Genomic DNA, 24,202 nt, shown 5'->3' with positions numbered 1-24,202 from the left:
CTGTTTTGAGCATGGTTGGATTATGCAACCTCCAAAAGCCTCTTCCAGTCTGGTTAATTCTATGACTCTTCATCCAGAGTTTTTCAAATTCATGGTTATTAGTGGCAGGTTTTAAGTCGGGCAATCTGTCTTTTAACAGGTCATAACATAGCAGCCAGTCTTGGGCCTGTACCTTGCTATCTGACCTACTCCTGGGGCTGGATGAGGAGAGCTGCCTGGATTTTCTCCATGAAGTTAGGCAGGATCTTCTGTAGGTACTCAGCAGAGCATTGCTTGGCAAACTTTTTTTCCCCTTTCCATCCTCTACAAATAATATGTATATAGAATAAAGTGAAAGAAGATATTTTTCTGTTCTGCTAAGGCAATTTTGTAAGACTTGGCGTGAGTATCCTGGGAGTCTAAGCTAAAGATGGTGAACATATGGGAAAGCCCAGGAGGAAGCACAGAGTTTTAGTTTTCAAACCTTACTCTTGGATTGCTACAGTAATGTAATGAAAGGACATTAAATGAGCTGAAGTTATTAAACCCTAAAGGTTACAGAGTCCTATTGGGGGCCACATTCAAAATGTAATTAAACCAAGTCCAGATATTTTAATTTCTAGCTGGAGATTTACACAACATAAGTAGATTCTTCTTCCAGTTCTAAACTTTATTGAAAATAAGCTTGTTAATTTGTTTATTTCTCTTTAGCAGTAACTGAATAGACATTGTTTAGAGCCACTTGGCTCTAGTAAAACAGTAGGTACCAGTATCAAAGAGTCATGGTTCAAATCAGATCATGTATCTGGGAAAACAGATGCTTGCACTCTGCTATTAAAGTCTCAGTCCCCCAAAACCATGTAGTCTGCAAATGGTTATCCATTCTGATCCTCCAAGGCTCTCCCTGCCTGTTGTTCCAGATGGTCCATTGCTGGTATAATGCTCTCCATTACAGTGTGTGAGAGAACAATGGTCCTAGAACTGTTAATTCTGCTTATTAGGAATATAGGATTACACTTATAAGAGGTTGTTTCCATCTAAAACATTCCGATTTCATTGTAAAATGAACTTGAGTGAGTTTAACTCTTCAAGAACACTATCTTTAAAAAACAAAACACAAGAACAACAGCAACAAAAAGTTCACCAAACATGAACACCACTGAGAAAAATCCTTAAAACAAGCCAAAATCCAAAACCAAGGACATATCTTTATGGATTTGATTTGGCTTCCTATTGCTGGATTGGCTCAGCTTTTAGTAGTCCCTTCTCTCCTTCTGTCTGACTAGCTGCTCTTCTCTGAAGGAGTCGGATTGGCTCTGCTATCTATTTTCCTCAGGGAGAAAGCTGGCATGTGGTTCAGGTGCCTTGTGCTGCAGTTTGCAGGTCTGTGCTGGAAAGCTGCCTCTTGAGATGACCTGGGTGAAAAAGAAGACATCACTCCCTCTGCCCCACATCAGTTTATTTCTTGGACTAATTCTGTGACCTGTTTGGGCATTGTGACTCTAAACAAGTTTATTCATGAAACACATCTTGAGTGTGTCCTGTGACTGCCTTGGAGCTGGGAAGATGATTTGAGGGGGCAAGAAGCCAGCAGTCTGCCTTGGTGAGTTGTGCGCACACTAGCTAGGGTTTGAGTGACCTGGAATAATCAGGCACTGGCAGGGTATACCTGGGCGCTGTGAAAAGGTGTGGATTAGAATTCTTAAGGTGAGGGGAGACTCAGTCCTAAAACTCACTCCTTGGTTGTTGCCTTGACTGTTGGAGGCAACGGGCTGGCACTGAAAAAATGCTTAAGTTTTAAATTCAGAACAAAAACCTGCAGCAAGCCAAATCACCTTATTTAGAACTTACTAATTGCTTATAACTTTGCTACATCAGTGAAGACATTAGTTAGAAGCAATTGTAGGGCAAGGAGGAAGATAAGAACATGTTTTTAAGACTGTCTTAATATTCAGTCGTACTAAACGAGGTTGCTATGCTTGAGACAACAAGAGTAGAGGAGAACTGCTGAGAGTTGCTCTCCTGCTGGAAGGTGTTTGTGTTTGGAAGTACAAGCACTCTGCCCAAGAGACAGTGGGCTGCAGGCTGGCATAAAAGCTGCTTCAAGGACAGAATCCAGTGAGAATGGTTTGTATGCAGGTGGAGGAGAACATGAACCTTGGGCACCACTCTCCCTTTTTTGTTTTGTTTCTTTACTCTGATAGGGTTGTGTAGGGCTGGTCTTCTTAGAGGAGTAACTGTATTAAAGACAGCAATTCCTGAAAAGGTCAATTTAGGATACCTTCATCTTGATCGGTAAACAGACAAAAAAATAGATGTGTGAGTTTTGCACTTGAATCTCGATGAGCAGGAGGCATGTGGTAATGTGTGAGAAGAGCCTCAATGTGCAGAGCAGCCCAGAGAGACCAGTTCAGCAGCAGATCTGGATGTGGGAGTCAGACAACGCTCCCACATTAATTAATGAGGTGAGGAAAGAAATAGAATCACATGTTTTCCAAGTTTGTTCTCCAGAGAAGATTTATCTGGAAAAGCTTCTGTGTTGATTTAATGGAGATGTGCACACTATGAGGTATTTGTATGAACAGTTCTGAGCTATTTGGATGCATGTCCCAAAAGCAGAGTAGGGCAAGCGGTGAAAAACTTCTCCCCTTCTTTTTTATTTGCTTACCCTATTTCTCACTGAACGAAGGTGGATTGGGTCTGAGGGCAGTGTCTGAGCCTGTTATTCCTCTGTCCTTCCGGGGTACAGTGCCAGTCCCTGCCTGTTCCCTGTCGGGTGTTTCCTGAGGGAAAACTGAATGAGGAGTGGGGAGTAAAGAACCTGTTTCCCCCAGGAGAGCAGCTCAGGGATTTGTATTGAAACAGGCCAGTGACTGAACTTAGTCCTTAACCAAAGTGTTAATGCTGGCAGATTGCCTGCACAGTATAAAAAAAGAAGTAAAAAAAAAGGTAGGGGGAAGGATGAGGGTGAAGATGTGGATGGAAAAGAAAACACAGCAGCCTGTACAACCCATGCAAAAAAGACAAAATGAATGTGCTACAAGGAAGGCAAGCTTCCTGGGTGAGGTCAGAATGGAGAGGGGAGCAGGTCACAGGCACAAGCTTGAGAAGGTCAGCTTTGAAAAGCACTCCAATGGCTTTTTTCTGTGCTAGGGAGCAGCAGCTGTTGGTTGTGCCTCTGCTGAGGTTGAATTTTGATCTACTTCAAGCTGCAGTAAAAAAGATGCAATATCCTCTGCAAAATGCCTGCTGAGCACAGAGCTGGGTTTGCAGGGATTGCATGAGTAGCTAATATTGGCTTATTAGCTAAAATGATCAGGAATTGCATCACAATGAACTATCGATGTCCCATAGCAGCTGATGACTCTGAATTCTCTTTGAATATCTATTTTATGTATGTATATATATATGTATGTATATACATACATACATGTATATAAATATATATTTAAGTTTCTTCATAAATTTTTAGGATACAGTGCACTCGTGCCTTGTAACAATTGTATCTTCTGAGATAATTGTGCCCTTAATTTTTTCTGCTGGTTGTTTCTTCTAGGCTTGCCATCTGTGGGACTGGCAGTCCTCAGTGGCTTCAAACATCCCAGTGAAATTTGATCTGATCTTTCCTTTTTCTTTGTCTAAACAAGTATGGTCTAAACTAGTTGGTTCAGGGTGCATGGCACACAGAGCATTCTTGACTGAGTTTCCAGGCAGGGTGAGGATCCTTATGAGGAAAGTCCATTCTCTTCAGTGAAAGCTGCCTTCAGAGCCTGGGAGCCCTGGGACAACTGCAGCTGTGCCTTGCAGTAATCTGGTAAGCAAGAGAAAGATGAGGCTGATTGGAAAATAAACTGAAATGATACAATATTTGCAATGGATAGCTTTCCTCCTGTCTCTGCATATATTGAAAGTTTGTGCTATTTGATGATGCCTCTCCTTTCCCTACCAAATGTTTTACTGTTTTGCTGCTTGCTCTGAAGCTCTAGCAGAGACCTGCTGTGGTACCTAACTTCTAATCTGAGGGTCAGCAGGTTGGGCTCATTCAACAGCAAACTCTGTGGTCACTAAAGTGTCACTGATGCCATGTCCCGAGATACATCCCAGTAAGGTTTTCCAGAAGTGAAAAGATGACAGTTCTGACAAAGGCCGATGAAGTGGGAATTATCAAAGCAATGTAAAAGGGGAGTGTGTTCAATGAAGAAAAGAGAAGTTTCCTTTTGGGATTGGGGGAAAGGACTGAAATGAAATGAATCTTTCTTGTAAATATTATAGAGAAACTCTTTGCTGGCTTGGCTGAAAGACAAAGTTAGCATGAAGTAAACCGGACAATGAATTGTACAGACAGTTGGATAGGCAGGCCTTGGATTTCTTCATAAAGACCATTTCCTGTGTGTTGTTAATCCTGTTGATTTAAAAACAAAACAACAACAAAAGGTTTCCTTAATTGTCCAGAAGTTTGCTGGACCCAAACCTTGATGGTTATTACGTGTTTTCCACAGATTGCACAAATCTAAGTTTAGTTTGGATGTCATTCTAGCTGACTCTTTTTCAGCCATGCAGTGGAATTTGAATGTGGGTTATTATAGTGGGTCCCTTTTTCCTTTACTGACAATTTTCCCAGCGGTGTAATCAGTCTGTGATAAGTTTTGATTCTGCGTTAACTCTTGTGAGATTGTTTTTATGGACAATCAGACCTTTGGAACCTGCATTAGCAGAACAGAAAAACTTTTCCTCTTGTCCTCTGGATGCAGAAACGTGGTGTCACCTAGAAAAAGTGACACAATAATCACAACCTGAATGTGAATTTGCAGAAGAGGGCTGTTGTATGGTCCTTAGCTTAGAACTGCATGATGCTTCTTTAGAAGGGAGACCCTGAAGAGGCGTTCAAAATGGAGTACTTGATATGCTTCATGTAAAAACCAATGCCTTAGTGGAAATCATGTGTTGCATTTTAATATTTATGGTTTTGCTAAGGGAGAGGAGAAAAAAATAATCCAGGTTGCTATTTCTAAATGAGTTCTAGCAGTGACCCATACAGTCCACCTTCTTCTTTTACACAGGCACACAAGGGATCTCTCACAGTAAAGAGTGCTAAGTTTGCATGCTTAAATTTAAAATCCTGCTTAAATAGAGTTTAACTAAGACCTTAACTCTCTTGACATTAGACCTAATAATTATTAGGCAAAGCAAGTACTGTCTTTTATTAAACTAATGGGTAGAGTTGGAAGGAAAAAAAAGACAAGCTCCTGGGTGTAAAAGAATTTGTCTTTTTTTTTTTTTTTCCCCCAACATCTCTTAGCGAGAGGTGGGGAGAATGAAGTATTTTCTCTTTCCATTCAGTGCTTTTCTTGCCCATGTCCTTGATTGACCATAACTCTGTTATATACTACATTATGAACTATTGCTGTTCTGTGGTTGTGTGATTAAAAATGAGAGAGGTCCTATTGGGGGAAGCTGCACTCTGACTGGGACTAGACTCCATGGTGAGGTGCAGTAAGCAAAGGAGCAGCATCAGGAAGAGACAGTGGAAAAAGCATTTTTACAAAGGTAATTTCTCCATGAACTTTAGGTTTTGAAGATAGGTATGTAATGCAGTAAGCTTCCGAAGCTATCAGCAGCTTCTCCTAGCTGTCAGTTCAGGTACTGGGGATAAAATAAGTGATTTTGAAGGAACTAATGAAACTTGCGAGGTTACATGTTAACATCCAGTAGATGTGGGCTCCCAATTGCCAAGTTGGCCTCTGTGTTCTTTCATTTTTTGAGGTCTGTGGCAGATGTAGGAAAACATGAGGAATTCTGACCTGTGAATTAGGTTGGGATCTTTAATTAGGCAGGGAACATTTAGGAAAAAAATTGGCCTGAATGGGGGATTTTTGAGCAATGAGCTGATTTGAGAGGTTCAGGTTTGATATCCTGCCAACTAAAGTTTTGCATTAATACTCAAGCCTCTCTTGTTGGGTGAAGTAGGATGAAATCTGCTTGGGTTTGCCCAGGTTAGCAACATTTTAACTGATACAAAGCACATATAAACTGTCTGCACCCTGCTCAGTGTCCCTGATTCATGCTGGATACAAGCAGCAGTTAAAGTTACAGCATCCCATTCTCCAACTATCTCTGGTCTAACAGGGCAGTATCTGCTTGAGACTAAGAATGGTGTGGGTCTTCCTGGCCAGTTGGAAGAAAGCTTTAGCACGCAAGCCTGGATGTGGAAACAGTCTCGTCTGCAAGAGTAATTCATTTCCATTGTTCTGAGACCTCATTTTCTATAATGATGTGGAAACACTGCTAATGAATTTCAATTCATGTTCATCAGATCTGCTTGGATTTGATCAAATATAGGCAGGTCTAGTATAAGACTCAGTAAAAGGGGATTTAGTTTCTCAATAGCAGGAGTTATGTTCTCTCTATTGCCCTGTATTATCCAGCATCAGAACTAAGCTTGGTAGAGCCTGTTGCAAAGGTGGAATGTGCTTAGCTTAAAAACTAGGTCAGGGTCTGAGTAGGCAGTGATTAATATCAGGGTTCAGACCATGTGTAACCCATTTCTCTGAAATATTTATATTCTCAAGATGGATTTTATCATGGGAGGATTTCCCAGCAGGTTAGGCATATACCAATGTAGCCTTCATTTTTCATGCTGTGATTTAACTGGGTCTATTCAAGAAATGAGTAATTGCCACATCATTGTGATTTTTTGCTTTATCTTAGAACTGCAAGTTTACCTGTTGCCTACAGGGTTCTAATATGAACCTGGTGAACCACGAACGAAATGCTGTTTTGGAATGTAGCTGAAATTAAATCTTGATGTGGATCCTTTGCATGATTTCTAGAATAATGTTCTGCAGGGTATCCCGTAACACTGCTGTGATTCTAACACTTGCCTGTAAGAATGTTTCCAATGGCATCCCTAACAATGACTGGGAATCACTGTATGTTTTCATCTGAGATGTGTACTGACCAAACTTTTAGAAGAGTGTTTTGAGAATGTGATCATTTTCTATCACTTCCATTTTCTTGGAGTGTTTGCTGCTAACTGTGATCATTCACATAATAATAAGAAAGCAAGAGGATGAAAACTGAGACACAGGCAAGATCCATGTACTCTACCTGGTGCTAGTATTGCCTCGCTATGAGAATCATTGTTCTCATCAGCCACAGAAAATGTAGTTTAGTTTTGTCTTCACAAGCTTATCTACTTTACGCAAGCAGCTCTAAGACACCAGGCTGAGTCATGCCTCTTGATAAGTCGACTTCATGCAGTCATTTAAATTACAGTGCTTATCCCTTTCATAGCATAACGAGTCATTTTTTCATCTTTGAAGTGCTTTCAGACTGTTTGCTCTTAGTTCACCTAACACCTGAGAGACAGTAACTGAGAAATGGAGGTTAAGGGGCTTGCTTCAGGCACAGAAACAGTTGGTGTCTGGGCTAAATTCAGGTTTCTGTACACTTGATTACCATTCCAGAATTAGGAGCCTCCATTTAAAAGCCAGCTAAACTTTATATCTCCTTTTTGTTTCTTTACTTTTTTAAAGGGTAAAGACCATTTTGTTGCTCCACTGCAGCAACGCTAATGCAAGTTTTAATGTGGTAGCTGTAAGAAGGTATTTGTTACAGGCGACAGCTTAGAGTTTCTCATAATGACAGCTCCACACAAATAATAATCCAGTAGTTCTGTGTTAGGGTTGTCTGATGGCAACAAAATTCTGAGAATCAAAGGTATGGATGTAATTAGGAATCTTGCTAATGATTCTGTGCGTTTTTGTTTTTTCCTTCTCAATGAAATGAGATTCACACAGATTAATTACTACCTGCTATAAATAAACCCTGAGAATGGCAATCTGCATCGCAGTGGCAGAGGGTAGCTGTCATTTAATATATCACAGCTTTCCACGCACCTGTTCACCCGGTACTGTTCCTATGGCAACTACACTTTATAAGGGAAGCTCTGCATAATTAGCATGGATCGAGGTCTATATCAATCAGAATAATTTGGAAGAATATGGAGAGCCCAAAGGAGAAGGCAATGCTACTTGTCTCAGTAGGGAAGGTATCAGACCTCTGCTGCGTGCTACATAGTGAGGCAGTTACTAGGAGAATTCAGCAGAATTAGCAAATCTGAGGAAGCCAAATTATACAAAACAAGAGACTTTATCTTTTTTATTTTTTTTGGTTATGAAACCATGTTAGAATGAGCTTTGAAAAGTGAACAAAGACAGAAAACCAAACTAAAACAAAAACCATGCTTGCATAGGAAGCTTTGTTGCAACATAGGACATTTCACAGAATGCACAAGTGTTGTCAGCCTGGGGACCAGGCGGTGATGGCCAGCACTGCTTGTAATGTCCAGCTATGCCTTTTACCTTATTGATCTTTGTTTTTTGTCAAGACCTGCCAGACACATTTCAAAGTGACAGATGCAGATGTGTGACCCGTGTTGCCTCACAATGCAGCACATTAAATGTAGAACAACAGCTTTAGCTTCAGTTTTATTTTTTTTTCTTGGCTGCTGGTGTCAGAAATGTCACTTAAAAAAAACAGAGCTCAATGGTTTTATAAAATGCCTATAAAAAGAATAGTGCTGAAACTGGGAGAGCTTTGTGTCTGGTTGTGTGTGTGTGCACAGAAGACTGAGTGAATCTTCTAACACTGTCTTGGCTTCAAGTCTTATCTGGAAGTGACTCAGTTTTCAGTAGAGGAGCTGTATCAGGCTCTGCAGCTGTATGTGAAGTATATGACTTTTAATTCACTGGGGATCCAGTTTGAACGCAAGTGTTGATAGAGCAGAATCATACTTGTGTTGTAATAAAACTTTGTAATATGAGTCATCAAAGCATCTCAGAAGAAAAAGGGAATGAGAACTTGAAAATATGTGCTCTTCAGCATTAGTAATGCTAGAAAATAATTTGAAATACAATGGGTGTTAGAGGTCATACAACAATGTGACAGTATAGTATGTGTACCATCTTGGCTTTTGAAGATACAGTTACTGAAATCAGTCTAAATTTGCGGAATTTGTAGATCTTGTATGATAAACAAGGTAGAATTCTTGGGTGATACTGATTTGTGTTACTTCATCATTGCTGAGTTCTGCATTAGGTGATAGGCTATAGGAAACTCCTTTGCTACACCTGAGTGAAAAGTCTAGGAGAGAAGGTGCTTTTTTTGCTTCTACTGGTTCTGGATTGGGTACTTGGTGGAGAGGCCTCCACTAATGCTATATGTGATTTTTTTATATTTTATTTTATTTTATTTTATTTTATTTTATTTTATTTTATTTTATTTTATTTTATTTTATTTTATTTTATTTTTCCCAATGGGGATGATGGTGGGAGGATTCTTGACTAACAAAACTGGCATTGCATACCTCTGTAACAGAATACAGAAAAGATACCCCTCTTAGGTTCTGTGGAGGACAGGGCAGGGACTTGAGTCCTTGATGTCTTGAGGGTTCCTTCCTGCATGGTATCACAGCTTCAAGAGGCAGAGCTTTGGGTGCCTTCCATTTAAGCAGGTGTCTGCAACACTCATTTTGGAGAATTAGTTTTGAATCTCCCTAAAGAGAGACACTGGAAAGAAGAGCTGGGGGTGCAGCCTTAGCTGCGCTCATTCCAGCCTGGCTTTGCACCATTACCATTGTGGCCTTCCTGGGCAGGCTCTGAAGAAGAATTTCAGATATGACAATTTCCAGTCAAATAAGAAAATGAATAAGGAGCTTAATTTCTTCCAGGAAAAGGTTGCAATTGAGTGAAGCTTTTTGAGTTGTAACTTCCCAGGGAGATAACTAATAACTACATTCCCCAGAAAAATCTTGCTTTTAGGAGCAAATCTAGCTTCAAGTCTCTATTCTAAGTTAAGGATTTTAGCTCTGAGAGTAATGATGCAGTGTAAGTACTTTCATAAATTCATTTCATTTAAAAAATATATATTTTCTGTGGCCCCAAAGTGCTGGATCTCATAAACTACCCATTTGAAATTGTTAGATAAGTGAGGTTTTTTATTGTTTTTCAGTAGGAAAACATCACCTCAAGATAAGGATCATTTGGTGCAATCTATTCAGTTTTGGAGATGTGTTCTCTTTGGAGTTCTGCCTCATTTTACTTTTGTGTAAAGGAGAACTCAGTCCTTAGCTCCAGTGGTTCAAATCTTTTCATATTTCTAATCACGTTGAAGAAAAGGGGAAAAAACTTGGCCAGAAAAACTTAAGTAATATGCGGACCTAAGTTTTGGAAGGTAATCTTTGTACTCCATAAAGGTTTAAGGGCGGCACAGACAGTGGTTAAAAGAAATTTCCTAACCTATGTCAAATTATTCTGTGATCTACAAAAACAGCAGACTGGACTTTTCTCAGCATGTCTGCTTCTGTTTTTTTCCAGTGTTCATTTTTTGGTTATAAAATGCTATCCTTTTTGACATCTACTAAAAAATGCATTTAAAATCTTCCTTAAATATATGACCATCCATTTATCTGTGCATCGTAGATCTATCTGAAGTAAGAAGATGAGTAAAATGTCTCCTGATGCAATGCTTTAAACAACTAGACTGAAGCAAAGATTATTTCTAAACAGATAATTTACTGTTTATTAAAGGGACTAGATTGGGATAGCAAGGAAAGGTCCTCTAGATCTGAATGTATTAATAAGGAAAAAGCCCACTGCCTTGTCAACTTCTGTGGCTACAACACCAGGGATACTTCAGTGACAATTACCGAGTGATAGTTACTCGTGGAGATTAAATATAAGTTTACTTCCCTCTTCCCCTGCCCCATCCCTCCTGAGCTTAGTGGTATTAGAACGGACCATTGTCATCCAAAAACTTGAGCGAAACCACTGAATCATTCTATATGTGTGTTCAGAAACCCCTTTAACTATGACAGGCTTTAATCACTATCTATAAAAGAAATTGAGATGAAATGGAAGTCTGGTACGTGTGTTATCAGTTCCCAAAGCCAGCCAATACACTTGGCATAAAAATAAGTTCATATTCCAGGCTTACTTTCAATGTATCTTGCTGAAAATGAAAAGACTGTACAAAACCATTCCACCTTTGAGCTTACAGCTGATTTATGTAAGGTAACAAAATGGGATCAAAGGTGTCCTGATGTGTCTTCTAGATTGTGGTTCTTGTAGATTCATAAAGCACTAGTAAATTCAGCAAATTTCACCCTCATGACGAATAGTTTCTTCAGTGAACAATGTTTAATAGACTCCAGGTGATGAGACAGGCAGAACTGCAGGAAAGATCTTTGAAGGTCTGAGGATTAGCAAAATGCATTTGGAGTTTGGGTTTTCCTTGTAAAATGTATGGTCTAGTTTGTCCCTCAAAGACCCAGACTAACCAGTTTCTTCTGTAAGCATGGCCCTTCGCTTTGTTTTTCTTTGGTTTCCACACTTTGAATCTGTGTGAGTCTGTGTGCCACGCTGAAGAACAGCTGTTGTGAGTTTGCCTTTATTTCTCTCCTTCCCCCCCACCCCCCCTTTATTTTTATGCCTAATTTTTACTGAATCTGTCTTCTCTTGCAGCTTACTTTAGCTCATTCAGGGCTAGAGATCTGGAATGGGAATAGGAAAAGCAGTCAGTCAGATCTGTAAGCCTTACTTCTTTGGCAAAAGCATTGGCACTAACTCTAGTTCTTCATCACTTTTATTACATCATTATGCTGGCTTACTACACTGACTTTTCAGTGTAAAATTGGCACAATGTGGGCTTTTGGAAGGTGGGGTTTAATGCAGGTACAAACCCATGTAAAGCACTTGCTGGGGTTGCACACTGGAGGAAAGAGTAAGTAGGAAAAGAGGCAGATCCCTGTAGCGCCCACATGCTTTTATCTCAAACAGTGGATCTGTTTGTTTCCACTGGCATATGGAGGTGCTTTGGAGAGCAAAAGGATCCAGAATTTTGCCATCTGAGTGAGACTAGGAGTGAAATGTCATGTACCCTTATAGGACTCAATTAAAACATTTTGAAATGCTTGCATTGGGCATGCATACAAACACATTCAGAAGAAAGGCAAGACTCGATTAATGATGGTGCATCAAAAGTTCAGCATCCTAAACCTTCCCTTTTAAACTCAGGGAGTCTTTAGAGATCTTGTCAACGCTGTTTATGTTGCTTAACAGTGTCTTCTGCCATTGACAAAGCAGCACTTTGCTTCTGTAGTTAATGTGGCAGATTCTCTCTGTCCCTATTCGGATGCTGATGGAAGTTATTTACAGCCTCAGCAGAAAGATCACACAGCGCTGTGATAACTGGCCCCTATCGACACTGCCAGGTTTCCAGGTCTGTAAGACAAATGTTGCTGCTGGCTCTCAGCACCCTGTGTGCCTTGCATTCTGATGCAGATTTTTATTACCTGGCAGGTGGCTTGGGAGAAAAAAGAGCTGAGATCAATAACTGCAAACGATCAAGTCATGTCAGAGAGGGGTCAGCAGCCAGCACTTGTGGAAGCTGCCCCTTGACACGGCTCTTCTGGAGGAGGAAAGGGCCTTGATTTCTGAAAAGCACTGTGCTGTGTTAAGAGTGCCTAATTATAGCTGTTGCTACGGCCGGCTAAAATAACAGAGGGCTTTGAACAGGACTGGTGAATAACTGCACTTAGCTCTGATTGTTGGCTGTGTTGCTGCTGTCTCTCAGGTCTGTGCTGGGTGTTCCTGGTCTGGAGACCCAAATGCACAGTGCTGTGGGCCTGGGAGAAGACCCAAAGGCCTTGGGCAGCCCCACACCAACTGTGGCCATTTTGTGCCTGGGGTGGGCTTATCTCACCTGCTCTTAAACACCACCAGTGTCACCTTCCTTTAGCACACTCCTGTGTGGCAAAACCAAAACCAGCAATTTTTGCTCTGGTTGCCAAAGCAGAACTATGAGAGGCAAGGGCCTTGTCAGAGTTGCAGACAGAGCTCCAGCAGATATAGCAACCTCTTCATTTCATCTTGGTTCGTATCTCCTTGGAATTAGATGAGCAGCAGATTCTGCAGTTTTCTTCCAGCGCAATCCAGGAAGATGTCTGTAAGCAATTTCTGCATTAAAGTCCCTATTTATATCCGTAATTAAAGAAGTAAGTATCGTAGTTATCTTTCTAATTTCATAATTACCTCTTTGAAATAATAGCCCTGTTCCAGGTGTTTTCAAAAATAAAACAGCCAGGGAAATTAATTTCAATTAGAATGGAAAAATACAAACTGAAGTGGAGTGTTTTTTTGTTTTTAAAGATAAAAGAAAAAACAACAATAAAACACAACTGCAAAGAACAAAAAAAGCCTAACGTGCACTTCTTGGAGTGTACTTCATTTAGATAATTAAATCCGTACAGTGTGAATGAACCATTGGCAGCAGTGCCCTTTGTCGAATGACATTTAGAATGCATTAATCTGCTCAATTCTGAGGCTTCCCAGCAGCTTAAAACACATCTGGAGGCAGAAAAAATCAGTGATTTCTTAATGGGAGTGAATAGTCTTTTGGTATGTAATACAGATGCTCCAGGCTTTCTCACTTGGAAGATTTAGTAATGTTGAGAAACTCAAGCTGTATACGTGTGAATTCAGAAGCAATCACAAGCTCATAAGCTTGTTTATGCTTATGTTTAAGTGTTTATGTTGGGGTTCAAAATAAAGACTTTTTTTTTTTTCCATTCCAAAGAAAATGAGAGAACCCATGAAGGAGAACACTCTTATCTCAACCATTTATTTTCCTCCTTTCTCCCTAATCTTTCTTCCAGCACCTTTTGTATTGTCTGTTACCACTACAAATCCTATTTTCTTCCTGTGACAGGGTTGTAGGGGGAACTGTTTGATGTGGGATATGTGGAAAGGAGCTCTTAAGAGAGCTGCCAAGGCTGACAGATTTTGGGAGAAAGTCATGCTTGTTAAAGCTCAAAGTCTAAAGTTGAATTCTGTTAGCAGCACCTGTTCTCTTCCCTTCTCTGGCTCTTGGCAACCCTTCAAAGTGGTCACTAGAACAGAGCTTGTCAAAACAGATAAGGCCTGAAAGCAAATTATTAAGGTCACAACTCTCTTCTGGAGTCTTTCAAAGTGTGTTTGTTGCCCTTGTGATGATGTTGCTCCTATCGGGAATGACATCAGTGAAGTACAGTAGAACCTACCTTCCTGCAGGTCCCCTTGTGAGCCATTAAAATTTGAGACTTTGAAAACTTATTCTGAGGTTTTAATTCATCTGTGCAGGCCTCTGGGGATGAAGCTTCAGGTTTCAGTAAGTGTTTGATACAAGATAAGGCCTCAAAGTCTGGACCTTTGGATTTGTGTGACATCTGAAAGTGGCCTGGACATCTCTGAAGAGTGTGTTCTCGGGTTGGCTCCCTGAACTTCTCGGAAAAGATCTAACATTGTTCTTAACAAGTACGAAGAAGTGATGTGGCAGATGGTGAAAATGAACAGGAGGGTTCATTTTACCTCTTTAGAGGTGAATTACAGTACTGGGAATACTTGGTGTCTAAAAGTATGTGCTTTGAGGTTTAGAGGGAACTTAATGATATTTGTGTTATGCTAGCCGTGTACTGTTTCCATTTCGAAGTAAGATCTGGCACGTGCCAACCTTTCCCATCACACACATCACCCGAACTAAATGATTGTTTTCAATTGCATTAATTTTTCTGAATAAAATGTTAGTCCTTTAAGTAATAATGTGGTACAACAAATTGGGTGGGAAGGTTCTATGTGGGCACTGAATAGGAATGGAATGAAAGATGACCAGGATTCATTCATAGAAAAGGTGCATTTCAAATTGAGGGTGGGATCAAAAGAAGAGAAACGGAGTGCTTATGATCTCTGAAATTAGTGCTTTAAAAAATAAATAGGGGGAAAAATAATTTTTGAACATTGCAAGATGTAAGGGAATTTACATTGGACGTTTTTCGTAAATGTTCTTTTTCTTTTTGTTAGTAACTGAGGCTTTTGCAGCTTGAAGACTTGATCCCTTGCAGCCTATCATTTTATCTCTCCTTGATCCTGCAGTGAAATCATAATACTTCATTTTTTTGAGCGATATTATGATCATTTCCATGGCAACAGACTGATGTCCAAAGTACGGGATCATGACTTCAGCGTAGGATCAAGGAAGGGGAGATAAAGTCCTTATTAAAATACGCACTCTGTCAGTAAGAAACGAAACTCATGATAAATCAATTAATTTTACTATGTGTTTCCTTCTCCAACTGAACATAATTACAAATAAAAATAACTTTTTTTTTTTTTAAAAAAAAGGCTGCTTATTTTTGCTTGTTAATGCTGATCAATAAAACTTTGGCTTTAAAGAAAACATGAACAAAGGAATTCAAGCTATCATATATCGTATACATATATAAAACCTTACATAAAATCCTGATAATATACATATATATTTAAAAAACAGAGTGTTTTCTCACAATCTTTAGTAGGTCTACTGTTATGAAAGTAGACCTTCTCCCCAAAAGATTACTTTTGTGCATTTATATGCCAATTAGGAAGCTCCTGATCATCCCAGCTATAGTTGTATTCCATTAGGCTCTCTTGGTCATGATATTTCTCTCTTAAGACATTTGTTCTGCCTCCAGTTACCCACATTAGGGAAAAAGAAATACTGGCCTCAGTGACCTATGCTGCAAACCCTGATATGTGTTTGGCAGAGGTGACTGCCTTCTGACCTACCAGATATTTTGGAGGGCATCATGAAAGCCAATGTTAAAAGATGCTATTGGCAGTCCAGAGGCATCAGAATTTTGCCAGATAAGAATGGTCAGGGTTACATTTGTTTTGTGCACTCCCTTTCCCTAGAACTGGCTTGGAGAGGTCACTGCATGAAGACTTTCTTGATGTTTCTAAGTAGGAGCAAGAAAGAAGCAAGGGATGTCCTGTTTTAGTAGTTCTATACTGAAAAATACACAGTGAGCTCTGTGGAATCGTGCCTCATGCAGTGGTTATTAGCAGAGGTTTCATACTCAGTCTTAAGTGGTTGTCAGTCCTGTCTACTCCCTCTCAGACCTTTTTTCTAACCAGTTGTCCTCCAGTGAGGCAGTACCAGGCTATCTGTATGTCTGTGATGTGTGGAAGGGCTGAACGTGTGGTTGCCAGCCTGTAGTGGAGAAGAGGGATGGTGAGGCAAGGATGGATGAGGCTGGATCATGAATCCCAGCCTATCCCATGCTATTGGCTTCTAAGAAGCCACTATGAGTCAGACTGTGGTACTCTGATATACTTGCCTTTTGTCGCTGGATGAAGATGTTGAATTATCTGCTATCACCCCATGGGTCTAGTTCTCCTCTGTCTTATACCATGTGTGTCAGAAGTATTCCTCCTGAGACCAATATTTTGGTGTAAATTAGAGGAGAATAAAACCCTCACTGCAGCGGATAAAAAACAGACATAGATTTCAGGATCTCTCCTCCCATCAGTGTGTGCCTGATTTATGCACAAAACTCCTATTAGCATTGGTGGGAGAAGAGATAACTTACATTGCTAAACAGTTTTTTTTTTTTCCTCGGCTGCCTGAAGCTACTCAGCATAAGCCTGTTGTGAAAGTGATTGGAGATTTAGGAGAAGGAATGCCAGAGAGAAATAAGAAAAACAAAACTAATTCTAAACCAAGCAACTGTAAGAACTGTGGGCTTTTTCTTGTGATTTTCCTTGAAACCTAGAGTTTTTAAGCAACTAAATAACTATTCTTAATGGTTTTGAAGTCTTGGAGCGGCTCTGTGGGTGGGGATTTGCAGAGCCCCTGATGAGGGTGGATGTAAAAGGACAAGGAAAGCTCTTAGGTGAGAAAGCAGGAGTCATTTCTCTGCTCATTTCCCTTATCCCAATGTTCCTTGTGACAGCAGAACTCCGTAGAAATGCAGCTCTAGCCCTTACTATTTTGCAAATCAGGTTTTGCTCCCTTTTCCTTTTAATAAAACTTCTGATCTCATTGCCAGCCTCAGAGCTGTAACATTTAAGATTAGTTTTCCCTCTCTCCCTCCTTCTCTGCAATGTCTTCTGAATTTCTATGACTCTTCTTGAATTTCTGGTCTCTAACAGAAAGCTTGTTGTCTTGCCCTTATATACAGCCACCAACTTACTCACTGAAATTTTGGGTAGAATCTACCCATTTTGCTATTTTCCAAGTGCTGGCATTGCAGTAAACTCTTGAAGGCAAGAGTTAACCTTTTTAAAGCAGAAGCATACAGGACCCACATAGACTCTATAGTCTCACTATATTCTCACGCTTACCATTTCCTTTATTGATTTGCCTGTCTAAATGAGTACTTCTAAACTCTGTGGGAGTTTTCCAATTAGATAAAAGGCAATTCATGTCACCCTGCTGCAGCTCTAACAGCCATAACCAAGAGCGTGCGTTGAGGACTCTCAGCAGAACAACCTGGTTTAATCAAGGCGGCCCCCTTCGGTGCTGCCTCATCTGTAGGACATCTCTCAACATGCTTTCTTTACTGGAACTTTAGAGGAATGGGCTGCAGCTACACTAACAGCTAGATGGCTAGCAGAGAAGATGTGTGAGCTTCCCTCTCTTCACCTGTTTGGGGAAAGTGCTGCTTCTTTCAGAACACAGGTGTGATGCACGCAGAGCTTGGCAACTGTCATCAGCTGGAGCTGCCTGTAGCATCGCCCTTTTCAAATGAGAACAAAATGTCTGAGAATGGCACTGCTGCTCATGTGAATGGTGTGGCTTCTGTGAGAGCTGAAACTGATAAACTTGCTAACAGAGCCAAGGTAGCGTTTTCTGAGTCTTATGCATTTGCTGGAGAGTAATGGACTCTGTTTTGTGAGAGAAACTCATTTTCTTGTATGCCTGGAGAGTGCTTATATACCCTGTCCTGAGAAGCAACTGATGGACAACCTCTGGGCATGGCTGAAGAAACCACAATGGGAAGTGGGAGTTTCAAATTGAAACTCCATTGAGCATTTAATGCTCTGCATCTTATCCTGGCTTTGGCCCTCTAAATTTCTTCCTGCTGCTGCCTTCCACCCTCCTCTGCTGTATGCCCTTCCTAGCTGACCTGTCTACCTTCAGAAGGATCTCCATGCTTTTTGGTTTACTCTCCTGCATCAGGTTTCTGGTACCTCTCCTTGGTAACTCCAGTGAAACAGCCCACACAACTACCCATCTTTTTGAGGCTGCGAGCAGTCTCCAGGCTCTGCGTGGCTTTTAAAGGCAAGGAAGTCCCTCACATCACAAGGATAATGGTCCAGCAGCCTCCTGTTAGCACAACAGATCCCCAGCAGGTCCTTCTTGACCTTGGGCCAATAGTAGGATTTAGCTGCTGCTGAGAGGAGGCTGGGGAGTGGAAGGCTCAGGAGGGAAATGTCCCTCTCATCCAAGAGGAACAATTCTTGGGCCTGAGAGGGCTGCAGCAGAACTTAGAGTAACACAGCCTAGTCCCACTAGGTGGGAACCCAGCATGAGGATCAAGGCTGTTTATGGTTCTGCCCACAGAAAGAGCTTGTAGCTTTGACTGTAGAAGACAGATGTAGATGTGACATATCCAGATACTGAGCACAACTGAAAATTCTTTACATGTGTAAGATCTCCACAAAATACTTCCCAGTATCAGATTCTCTTTCTCAAGGAACTGGGCCGTCTAAGAGCTCCTTGGGACTCTAGAGCAGTGCTGCTATGTGCCCCAAACTGCGATCAGAGTCCTGTGGAATATTGGGTGGCTGAGGAGTATTTTTCAGTTGCAGCTTCCCACACTGTCACTAAAATTACAATAAGGAGTATGTTAATTATTACCAATGCATTTTGTCATTGTCAGAGTTAATGCTGTAATATTATTATTTCTTTTTTTTTTTTTTCTTTTTTCTTTTCTATTTTCCTAGCAGGGAGAAGTAAAAATCCTGTTATTTTTATGTTTTTTATCTAATATGATTGTGATATGACTGAGGCATTAGACTTTTCTGAGGAAACAGTATGGCTGAAAAATCTTGCTTATTGGCAGCGTTGGAGAATGTTGCCAATAGGGAAACCCGTGATTTGTCCCTCCTGCCCACACTACTGCAGTAACCCCATGGCTGACCTGCAGCTTTGCATTGTCAGTATGTTAATGCCACCTGGCTGCTGTAAAGCAGAATGGGAGACGGCTGTGCTCTGCTTGTCTCTCTTCTGGAGTGTTGCTGGCTGTGCTGATTTCTGTCTTCTCTACTCTGCCTACGCATCCACTAAACTTGTAAGAACTCAGTTATGTTAGAGGCTATGCCCTCCCCTTTCAAATTCAGGTGAAGTTAGCTACTGAACTCAGATGATAGGGGAGGACTTGCAGTTTGCACATTTGCTGGACAGACAACATGAATATATCAGCACACTACTGTTAGAAAACTAGGCTAGAAATAAATAGTAAAATTCCTGTGAATTTATGATGTGGTTCTCTGTATCTTAAACATCCTCATGATACTTGACTCACTTAAACAAATCATTATAAAAACATTCAGTGGGAGAAGGTAGGAAAAATCCCCTAACAATCATGGCAAATGCTGCTTTTCAGCTCTCACTGGAGCACATACCAAGAAGCAGAAACCCAGCGTCCAGAGCTGTGATGACTAAGATGCTGCTTCTTTCTCACACCGAGTGACCGAGGGCAATGTGAAAAGGAATAAGAAAAGTAAAAGTGTAATGGAGATAAAAATTATTTGATGGCAATTAACATGTTTTTCCTACACAAGACACAAGAAGAAAGTTCTTCCTTTTTAATGTTTAGAATGCCCCTAGCTGTAAATCTTACAAGTGTATGGGAGGACTTTATTAATTCTGAGAATTCTTTAACCTTGCTTTACCATCATCTGCGAGGCACAGCTTTACTCAGGAGTATGTAATTGCTGAACAAATGCTGCATCCGAGGGTAAGATGAATAGAATTAAGGTTGCCATGGGTACTTCACTTTTGAATTTCTTTACTTTGGAATTTAAAGTCTAAACATAAAAAATCCCAACAATTTTTAGCGCTGAATACACGTGTAAATTAATGTCTTAACTCATGGCTGCAGTGTAGCCATTACTGTCTAATGTATAATTCCCTGTATACAGACAAGCTTTGTTTTCACTTGTTCTCTAAGTTTTTAATTGCCTGATGTTTTGCAGTACAACATAAAGCGCAGGTGTTCAGAAACTATGTAGAAATGAAGGGAAAAAATTAAAAAAAGAGAAGCAGGTTATCTTTTGACTAAGAAATTACCTCTGGTGTTTGGCAGAGCGAAAGGGAAGATAAATGATGATCAGCGTTCGGCTGGGGGTTTTATGGGTACTGGTGCGGGCTATAAAAAAACAATCAGAAGGAGTCTGTGAATAAAGGCATGTAAATGTCATTGATTGGGGGAATATCAAATTGCAGAGCATCTCTTCTCTTATATGCAGACCTGGGAGCCTGTCTCTGAGAGGGGGGTTATCTGATTCCAGCCTGAAGGTTTCATCGTGAAGGGAGGTTGTGATGAGGAGGGGCTTGGCCTCTTCTCCCAGGCAACAAACAGGACCCAAGGAAATGGCCACAAGTTGTACCAGAGGAGGTTTAGACTGGACATAAGACGGAACTTTTTCTCTCAGAGGGTGGTCGGGCACTGGAATGGCTGCCCAGGAAGGTGGTGGAGTCGCCGTCCCTGGTGGTGGAGTCGCCGTGTTCAAGAAGCATCTGGATGAGGAGCTATGAGATCTGGTTTAGTAGCTTGTGGTAGCAATGGTAATGGGAGGATGGTTGGACTAGATGATCTTGTAGGTCCTTCCCAACATTGTGATTCTATGATCAGAAAGTTGTATCACATTGTTTCTGATGTTCATGCTGGCACCTCATGGATAATGCAGTAGGTGCTGCCTTGAGATGAGGGGCACTAAAACAATCCCAGGAGGCCCAGACTCACCTCACTGCTGCTGATCTGCCTGGGACCTCACACGTCTGACTGGGGCTGTTAAGTTCATTTTCTGCAGTGTGTTTCTGAAACCTGACAGAAAGACCACAAGACCCTTTCAGGCCTGAGATACAGGGACAGTGCTCTCATCTGCCACTGAATTAGGCACAAGGAAGGATCCCAATATGTTCTGACCCAAGCTACACCTGGTTGAAGTACTCTTAATGAAGTTCGTGTAGGGTGGGAATTTCAAGAGAGTACTCTGCAAGCAAGCAGAGAAGTGATGGTTATGTAGGGGTGTCTGCTGGCAGAGCTAAATTCCTGCTGGTTGCCAGAGATGCATTGAGTCTCTGAGTCTTGTGAGACATTCTGGGAAATGTCTTTTTAATGGTAATAGCCACAAGTTATAAGGTGTGCCTTGAGACAGGATGGCTTTTATATATTCTTACCCACATTACAAATTGTGATACGTACTTGTGGTATGAGCTGGTGTGTGTGTTAGTCTTGATAGAGTTTAGTCATTATTTCAGCTTCAGTGCTTTTTAATCATGCTTCCCCTGTCAAACATAGCAAATATTTCCATTCTTCACTCGGGTAGTTTTTTTTTCCCCTGTAGCCCTTCAAAACGAGACAAAGCAATAGGATTATTTTAGTTCATCTGTATGTTTGTGCATCTCTGCTCTTAGCAAAGAGCATGCTAAAATCGATGTCCATTGAGGAACTGTTGCTATTGCCCTTGCTGCCTGATACTCCACAGTAACTGTAAACTGAAGTCCACTGGAGAGTTTGGGGCTGGAAGAACACTTAATAACAGAAAGGAACCCATATGGTAAATTGTCTTAAAACTAGTTGCTGGGGGATTTGTATTTCTAGCCAAAGCAAAGCATTAGTGGATATTTTGAAGAGTAGGAGCCCAAATTTCACTGAGATCAACAATGCTCAGGCTGGGGTCTAGAGGGAGTAACTGTGGAGTTTTCCTGATTTATTCCCTGACATGTGTTCTAATCTGGGACAACTCATCTACTGAACCTCTAGCTTTGGTTTTCCTTACTGTAAAATGAAGGCGTCAGTGTTCACAATGATTAAAATGAGGAATGTTATGCAAGTGCTGGAGGAGAAGGGAATGAGATGCTCCTTCTCAACACCAATCCTTAGAGGAATGTCATTGTGGCATTGTCTGAAATATCTTCATCTTCACTGTTTACTCTTCTTGCGCTTTCTCCTTTGGGTTAACCTTTTTATTAAGTCTCCAAACTGGCTCAGATTCTCTGTAGACTTAAAGTGAAATGCTAGTAGAGGGGTTTGGTTCTTTAATTCCATGGGGACTGAAACAGAGGAGGAGGTATAAGGAGAGGGCCTAATCTGCAGTGTCAGAAAGGGCTAGAGAAGAAAGAGGAGTTTCAGAGAAAGCTGATGAATTGTGTATATGTGAGAACAGAAAGTAAGATATATTTCATGGAACAGTTCTTGACAGAGGCGAGGTGGAAAAGCAGTCCATTGTGCACCTGATTACCTTGATGTATTCTGTGGCAGGCTGTTGTTGGATGGCTTTCTGGCTGGATGGCTTTCTGGATACTTGTCCTGGGGTGCTGCAATATAGCCATTCCTCTTCAGCCCCCAATCTCTTACTGTTATTTTAATATTTCTTTTAGATGTCTCTCATCTCCCATGAGTAACTAACCACAGGCTATCCTGAGCTCTTCTCTATCTGAGGCAGAGATTTAATATCTTTGATATTGGAGATTCTTTCCATTACAACTCTGTAGTGTTTTTTCTTTCTGTTTATTGACATACGTGCACTAAATAAAACAATGTTAAGCCCTGTTATGTAAAAGTTCTTTGGAGCATTATTCCATATATTGGAATTTATAGTTCCCTATATAGATTGCCTTGAAACCTCAACAATAGATTTGAAGAACTTTCTGCACACAGTTTTACTATTAGACTGGAAGCTATTTTATGTATATATTCTTTGTGCATGGGCTCCCTCTGGAGCTTTCTCTTATTAAAAAAAGAAAGAAAACCCTTTAAAACATATTTAGAGGGAGATTTTAATAAAAAGCATCGAAAGTGCTGTTATGTCATTGCAGGGTTCAGTAGAGCATTGTTTGATATCAGTGCTAGGTACATGAACAGAGTTTTACTGTATTATGCCATCTGAGGAGAGGAGCCCTTAGAATTAACATCTAGTTGGTCTTGGAGAGAGCCTTGTGTGAAAACAATGCTGCACAGTGTAAGAGTAATTAATTACAGTACTCTGAAGATGCAAAGTGCCATGTAAATCCCAGACATTCATCATAGCGTTTAGATTCTAATGGCTAATAACAGATTTGATTTTGCTTTCAATGAATCATCATAATCAAAGAAAATTTTGCTTCTCTGAATATTTTCACTATTTTCCATATGTGTTTTATTAGAGTGTGAGCACACACGGAGAAACATTTTAATTTACTGAAATCAAACTCTGCCAGTATTGGTGCAGATACTTTCAGTGCTTTCCCCTTGGAAATTCTGGGAAATTTTTGGAAAGAAGTTTATGTGTGAAACCTATTCGGTGATGCTGAAGCATTTACCAGCATCTAGTGGCTGGACAAAGTAAGCAGTAACATCTACATTGGTTTTCTCTGAGGGGAAGATAGTAAAAGTCATATTTCCTTGAATTATGTTACTACTTTTTGAAGAGCTTATAGATAGTGTTATTCTGAGGAGCATTTTCTCTTTATTTTAATAAAATAGGATATAATTGTTCTGTGACCAGCTACATGTACTTTTTTAAAGATGCAGTCTGATTGACAACAGTAACAAAAACACGTTATGTACTTGAATTTTTATCCTGTGATCTGCTTCCCAAGCGTTTTAACATGAGCAGGATTGTAGTTTGTCCATCTCTCAGTGCACCGTGACAGTGGATGAGGTGCATCAGAAATTCTGTCACCCTTCTGGCCATTACTGTTTTTATCAGAGATTTTAGTACCTTATCAGATTTGAAGGAATTTCTACTGCATAGCAGTGCGACTGGGTTTCTGTTTCTTTTTTGAAGCTATTTCAGTGTTTTCTTGGTTTGTCTTCCTTGTGTTTAACATGAATGGAGTCTTGTACAATTAGCTTACAGACAGTGATGTGATAGAGATATTTCTTGCATGGTTGTAATGAATTTATGACTCTTCTTATAAAGGCATTCTGATAACAATCTTTTTCCTGTGGAACACAGGGAAGGAGGCCAGGATGTTCAGCTCTGAAAACAAAGATTGAGAATACAAAGGTGAGAATATCATGGGTGTCCATACTGTTCAGAGTTTCTTCTAAACGTGGAGGTCTACACAAAGTGCATGCTCCCTTACGCTGGTATTAATCTTCCTTGCCTATGCATCTTATTTTTGCAGCATTCCTTCCTGTAATGGGAGGTTGTTA

General features: G+C 40.5%; 1 protein-coding gene across 2 annotated transcripts in view; it reads left to right on the top strand.

The window, feature by feature from the left end:
* LOC146762075 (uncharacterized) overlaps nt 1-24,202 on the top strand; it is a 144,323-nt gene that overhangs the window by 5,503 nt on the left and 114,618 nt on the right. For both annotated transcript variants that reach the window (XM_085538195.1, XM_085538194.1), the window contains exon 2: nt 24,003-24,053. The gene's annotated coding sequence lies outside the window, so the exon portion shown is untranslated. The remainder of the gene's footprint in view (nt 1-24,002; nt 24,054-24,202) is intronic.

The sequence above is a fragment of the Coturnix japonica genome, chromosome 2, assembly GCF_054131305.1.
Source record: "Coturnix japonica strain WE chromosome 2, WE-NBRP24, whole genome shotgun sequence".
NCBI classification, from domain to species: Eukaryota; Metazoa; Chordata; class Aves; order Galliformes; family Phasianidae; genus Coturnix; species Coturnix japonica.
The sequence above is the reverse complement of the archived record's forward strand: the minus strand, read 5'-3'. Positions and strand labels throughout refer to the sequence as shown.